This window comes from Alosa pseudoharengus, unplaced genomic scaffold (assembly GCF_046254945.1).
Source record: "Alosa pseudoharengus isolate Yale_2024_CS ecotype anadromous, Long Island Sound unplaced genomic scaffold, YU_APseudo_1.1 YU_APseudo_1.1_scf_3, whole genome shotgun sequence".
Taxonomy (NCBI): domain Eukaryota; kingdom Metazoa; phylum Chordata; class Actinopteri; order Clupeiformes; family Clupeidae; genus Alosa; species Alosa pseudoharengus.
The window spans coordinates 3,672,377-3,679,554 of record NW_027468718.1 but is presented as its reverse complement, the minus strand read 5'-3'; positions in this window follow the sequence as shown (position 1 = coordinate 3,679,554).

The window sequence follows — 7,178 nt, the reverse complement described above, 5'->3', positions numbered from 1 at the left end:
CCCCACCTAAATACACGTCAAAAAATTGAAGAGCCCAGATAAGGGCCAGCGCTTCCTTTTCAATCGTAGAATAGTTCAGTTGATGTTTATTAAACTTTCGGGAAAAGAAAGACACCGGCCGCTCTATCCCGCTGTCATCCGTCTGTAACAAAACAGCACCAGCACCCACCTGGCTAGCGTCCACTTGGACATGAAAAACCTGATCCAAACGTGGAGCAGCCAGGACAGGGGCGGTGCTTAAAAGGAGCTTAACATTATCAAAGGCCTCTTGACAGGCTACAGACCACTCAAATTTTATCTTAGCTCTTAACAGATTTGTCAATGGAGACACGACAGTCGAAAAATTAGCACAGAAGTTCCTGTAATATCCCACCATCCCCAGGAACCTCATCAGTTCCTTCTTGGAGGCAGGAGGTGGAAAACAGTCAATGGCTTGGACCTTGGCACGAACAGGCTGTACCTGTCCTTGCCCAACCACCTTACCAAGATATGTGACCGTGGCCTTTGCAAATTCACATTTGGCTAAATTGACCGTCAAACGGGCCTCCAACAATCTCTGAAACAGCGCATGGATGTAAGCTACATGTTTTTCCCATGTATTACTGTATATAACCACGTCGTCTAAATACACTGCGCAACCCTCCAGCCCCCTAACCACATGGTTCATAAGGCGCTGGAAGGTTGCGGGCGCGTTTCGAAGTCCAAAACTCATCACAGTGTACGAATATAACCCAGATGGAGTTATAAAAGAAGAGATATCTTGAGCACGACGAGACAAGGGAACCTGATAATATCCCTTTAAAAGGTCGAACTTGCTGACAAAACGGGCAGCACCAACACGATCCACGCAATCCTCCATCCTGGGAAGAGGAAAAGAGTCAGGTTTAGTTATACTGTTAAGTTTCCGGTAGTCAGTGCAACATCTGTACGTACCATCAGGCTTATTGACCAACAAACACGGAGAAGCCCAACATGAACTTGAAGGCTCCGCCAACCCATGATCCAACAGATACCTTACCTCTGACTCTAGACACTTTCCCTTCTCAGGAGAGACGCGGTAGAAACGTTGGCGTATTGGTGCTGCATCCCCCACATCAATGTCGTGCTCAATCAAATGTGTACGTGATGGAGTATCACCAAACAATGCAGGAAACTCAGAAATCAACTGTTTCAACTGCTCACATTTCTTTTCAGACAAATGGCCAAGAAGAGAAGTCAAATCTGCCAACACCTCGGAGTTCTTAAGACGAGGCTGAAAAACAGAGTCATCAGGAGCACACACATCCTCCTCATGGCACGCTGCCACCATGCCTAGAGAAACAGACTGGAATGGCTCACTGACTGACAACACTCCCACTGGTTTCACTCCAGCCTCGACTCCACCACCTGTCAAAGACGACCGACAAAAATATGGCTTTAACAAGTTGATATGGCAGAGTTGAGTAGACCGTCTTCGATCTGGAGTTGAGACCAAGTAGTCACGCTCAGACACCTGCTTCAACACAGCATAAGGACCAGAGAACTTTGCAAGAAAAGGTGAACCTGAAACCGGCAGCAAAGCAAGCACTCTATCCCCAGGACTAAACTGTCTCAACACCGCCTTTTGGTCAAACCAGGTTTTCATCTTCTTCTGAGCCTTAGCCAGATTCTCTAAAGCCATTCTGCCAGCCAAGAACAACTTACGGCGAAACCCACTGATATAATCAATGAGATTAGACGGTGCCTCAGAATTCCCCAAATTACCCTGAAGTACTGCTAGGGGACCACGCACCTCATGACCAAAAACCAAATCATTGGGGCTAAACCCCATACTCTCCTGTGTGACCTCACGTGCTGCAAGTAAGAGCCAAGGAAGACCTTCCTCCCAATCCCTATTTAACTCGGTACAATAAGCTCGGAGCAATGATTTCAAAGTTTGGTGCCAACGCTCTAAGGCCCCCTGACTTTGAGCGTGATAAGCACTGCTTTGCTGATGAGCAACACCCAATTGACTCAAAACCTCCTTAAACATGCGAGAAGTAAAGTTGGAGCCTCTATCTGACTGAATAGTCTTTGGAATGCCAAAGATGGAAATAAACTGTGTCAATGCCTTAACTACCGACTTGGTGGAAATAGTCCTCAGCGAATAAGCTGCTGGATAGCGGGTGCACTGACACATCACAGTCAATAAATAGACAGAACCAGACTTGGAAGGAGTCAAGGGACCAACACAGTCTACAATTAAATGCTCAAAGGGCTTGCCAATAGATGGAATTGGGTACAAAGGAGCCGGTCTTATTACCTGATTTGGCTTCCCAGTCAACTGGCATGTGTGGCAAGTCTTAATAAAACGAGCAACATCCTTCCTTACACACGGCCAATAAAAATGTTGCATGACCCGATCATATGTTTTTCTGACCCCTAGGTGGCCAGACAGTTCACCGTGAGCAGTCTTTAAGACCAGATCCCGGAATTTAGATGGTACCACAACTTGATAAACAGGGCTAGCTAACTCTTCGCCACTAAAAGGTAGCCACTTACGTACCAGCAGGTCGTCCTCCAAAAAGTAACCACTAGGCCCCTGGTCTACCTGCACTTTTGGCTGAACTGCTGCCAACAGGTCAGATAAGCTAACATCCTCTCGCTGCGCTGCAATCAGCTCACTGCGAGACAATGGTGTAGGCAAAGATGGCAGACAAACAGATTTTTCAGACTTACGGCTAACCACACCAGTGTCCTCTGTCTTTAAAGAACGGCTCATAGCGCGCGTCACCGCACATGATGGAAAAGCATCTGGAAAATCAATAGCACATGCATCAGGTTCAGAAATAGATGGCACATTTCTAACAACAGGGGGCGGTGCAACGTCACGCCAAACTCTTCCACCTGCCAGATTATTCCCAAGCAGCACCGCTACTCCCTCCACAGGCAGTGAAGGTCTCACAGCAATCGTTACCTCACCCTGTACCAATTCAGATTGCAGGACAACCCTGTGTAAAGGAGCAGAAAAAGTTTGAAGACCAATACCTTTAATCAAAACATTGCACCCGGTGCTAGACTGTGGAGAAAATGGCAAAATGGACTCTAGTATAAATGATTCAGATGCCCCTGTGTCTCGAAGAATCTTCACAGCCACCTTATCTGAACTGCCAGCTAAATAGACAAATCCCTCGGTGATGAATGGAGCATAATCACGCTCAACATCCATACCTTGACTTTCAGATTTCCCATCCAACACAGCACCCTCTGCTAACTTACCTATTGGAGCTGCACAACCAGTTGGCCTACCCTCATCAGACCTAGATGGAGCAGATGTATCAGTCTGCCCTGACTGAGCAACACTGGCCAATGCAACAGGCCTACCAGAGCCATTACTCTTACCTGATTTAGATTTAGAGTGTAAGACTGGACACTCATTTTTCCAATGTCCCTGCTCAAGGCAATAATGACAGTTTGAATTTGAATCGCTGTTAGACCTGGCGCTCAAATCGAATTTGGATGAAACAGACCTAGTGCCAGCAGAAAACCTGCCCTGATATTCCTTACGCCCATAACCACTAGCAGAAAAATCTCTGTTTTCTGATTTATGAGTCAACACAAACTCATCTGCTAAAACGGCGGCATCAGCTGATGTTTTTACCTTATGCTCACTGATAAACAGCGCTATACGATCTGGAACAATGGTTTTAAACTGCTCCAAAACAATCAATTCGCACACGTCTTCGAAGTCACTCACGCCCTCTGCTGCAAGCCAGCGGCGAAAATGCGTGTTCAGTTCCCTTACAACCTCAACATGAGCCTGCGTATCCCCCTTACGCCAATTCCTGAAGCGCTGACGGTAGGCCTCTGCCACCAACTCGTAAGCCTTCAGAACAGCCTCTTTAACAGATTTATATTTTTTCCTCTCAGACCCAGACAGAGCGATATACGCCATCTGAGCCTTCCCGACGAGAACAGTTTGCAAAAGCAGTGTCTTCTCTGAGTCGTTCCAACCTCTATCGTCGGCTATGCTCTCAAACAAAGAGAAAAAAACATCCAGATCTTTTTCGTTAAAACGGGGTAATAATTTTGTCATTTGAGCGATATTCACTGAACGTACGCCACCACTTCCAGAGTCATCATCAAGCTTACCCTGCGCAATCAAACGCAATCGCTCTGCTTCATGAGCCAATTTTTTTTCTTCCAATTCATGAGCTAAGCGCATTTTTTCAAACTCCATATTACGCGCAGATTCCCTTTCTTTTCGCTCACACTCTAACTCAAATTTCCTCTGTTCATGATGCAGAAGTATTAATTCTCTGCGTTGCTCATAAGTTAACCCTTCGGTGGAAAGTAAATTCTCACTTAAACCCTGACCAGGATCGCGGGCCTTCGGGGTTGACAAGGCTTTCGGATTTTTCGGCTCTACGTCCTCCATAGACAAAACATCCATCTCTACGAGCTTCGGCCTTACAAAATCTCTTAGCTCTTGCAATTTACAGCTCTTTGACAATGTAACCTCGATCTGGTAATGCTCAGCTACCTTGCGAATATTATCCTTTGTGAGGCTCTCAAAGAGTGCATCAGTAGGACCAGCCACAAACTCATCAACGGCATCCATTATAGGCTACACACATACAACACCGGGCGTATCTACCACAAACCTGAACCAACAACCTTCACATATGCTGTGAAATATTAACGTGACCTCAATTGCAAAAATCATACAATTTAATACGAACCATACAGAAATACGCGACTGATTTAAACTACAACCAAACAAATGCCTACCTTGTGCCGAGATGGCATTGAATGCGAGATGAATGATCAGGAGCTCCCTGCATCTAACTCGCAAACACACTAAATAAGCTACAACCTGCGTCTTCTTGCCATCCCCAAGAACTGAGATTTTTATTACACGATACCGATGGAAGAGATCTATCCGGGCGATTGCCCCTCAAGCCTACAACCACGGCTGTGCCCTCAGCCCAGGGCGTAGCACGCCACCCCAAACAATTGAGAAAAATCGCAGAGCGGCCTACAATCTAACGCAGGGATAACTTGGCTCCAAAGAAACAACCAAAACAATTGATCCCGCAATCAATGCCAAAAACGCACTTACCTATTTTGGATGTTCACTAACAGCTCGGTGAAATCCAAGCTGGTTCCCTCTCTCCAGTAATGCGTACGACATAAATCCAAAACCCTGGAACAATATCCAAGTAGATCTCCCAAAATATTTGTTCCTCTGCGTCTAGGGACAGAGACTGTTCTCAAGCACAAACGACAGGGCCAATTAAACATGCAAATTAGCAAAGCAACAGGTCGCGTTCTAAGACCGCCCACCCATTCACAAATCCCAGCGAAATACTCACTTACCCAAACAAGTCTAAGCTAAACCAAACTCCCGACGTTAAGAGTGGAAGAGCCCCCACATGTTACCAAACCAAGGCTCGTAGTTGGCGTGGTAACATAAATGGGAGACCAAACGAGGATAAAGTATTTACAAAAGTAATTTATTAACGTAAATAAGTAAATAATAGAAGTAAGCTAGTCAATATAAACGAAATGGTGAGAAGGATAGAATGTGGTGCGAATCAGTCAAGTGTAATTAATAATCCAACACAACAAAAGCAACGCCTGGAGAGAGGGGGCCTCTGCCCCTGCGAGGTAGCCCTATATAGGTGCAGGTCCATCAAGTTGATTGGGGCACTTGACCGGAACACCTGCACAACTCCCAACCTGCGACACAAACAAGAACAGCCCAGCAGGAGGCAGTAACGGGCGAGCCCGTAACACTACGCAAACTAGCACATGCAATAGATAGATAGATACTTTATTGATCCCAAAGGGGAAATTCAAGGTCTCAGTAGCATACAGACATCACACGCAACATGCACTTACAGCAGAAAGGGTAAATGTAAGTGTATACATATAACAAAACTCCACTGTACAATAGCGACAGGAGAAGATAAGAAAAACTAACAAACCTAAGTACTAAATATACTATATAAATTAAATTAAAATATTAATAAAATCAATAGCAATGCAATTTAGCACATGCAACAGCAACGCAACCTAGCACATGCAATAATAACGCCACCTAGCACATGCAATAATAAAGCAACCTAGCACATGCAATAGACCCTTTCAATTACGTAAACAATAACAAAGCTTCTAGATCCCAGCATACTTGCGTTGGTACAGGAAATGTAACGGTAGTAACGTAGCTTCTAATAAACAAAATGACAAGCTTGTATTTATTAGGTCTTCCAAGAGACGAACAGATAAAATATGAACAGAAGTTGGCAGTAAATGGTTTGTATTTACTGGATCCTCTTAACAAAACGATTCGTGACAACACCTTTTCGAGCGATTTTAAGCTTTTGCCCGAGGTTACATATCCCGATCTGTATCACTATCTCGTTGACACTGTCTGTGTGTATACGAGGGAAGCCGTGAAGGCTTACCGTAGCCAGGAACAACTATTTCTTAAGCGTTAAAGTCCGAAAGCTGCGTTCATATAGTTTAAATGGATATAGTATTGTTTACGGCTAATTTGGAGCTTGCCAGAAGTTTACTCGTTTTCCATTGACTGTAGGAGGACATCCCAGGTTGTGCACTGTTTACAACTATGAGTCTGCACATTGATAGCGAAACTGACAGTGCATCTGAAACTGAGCTGCAGGGAGAGAACAGCGATGGCAGATTTGGCCTGCACACAGCTATGCAGGTGACAGCTATGCAGGTGATTTTGCCTGCACACAGCTATGGAGGTTACGCAGAGTAGTGATTTGGCCTGCACACAGCTATGGAGGTGATTTGGCCTGCACACAGCTATGCAGGTGATTTGACCTGCACACAGCTACAGTGGGTCCCGGTTAAAAATTGACACTTCATTCACGATCAAGGTGATTCACGCAGCTGGGTGAAATGTAAGTACAACTGCAGCCGCTTGTGGGCAGCATAGTCCACTGTGGCGTTCAGCGGTCGAACCGGACGGAGCGTTCGACAGCAAGGGCTGTGATTGGCCGAGTTTTCAGTGTGTTTCTCTGTTTTTAGCAGCCCCTGCAACATGCTAGTCCACTGTAGCCTATAAGCTTTGTACATACTGTAATGTTAAACATAGTTTTGGATTCAGTGGCATGATTTCTTGATTGTACAGTGCCTGTCTCTCAGTAATGTTTTAAAATGAGAGCTTCGCCAGCTGGCAGTAGGCT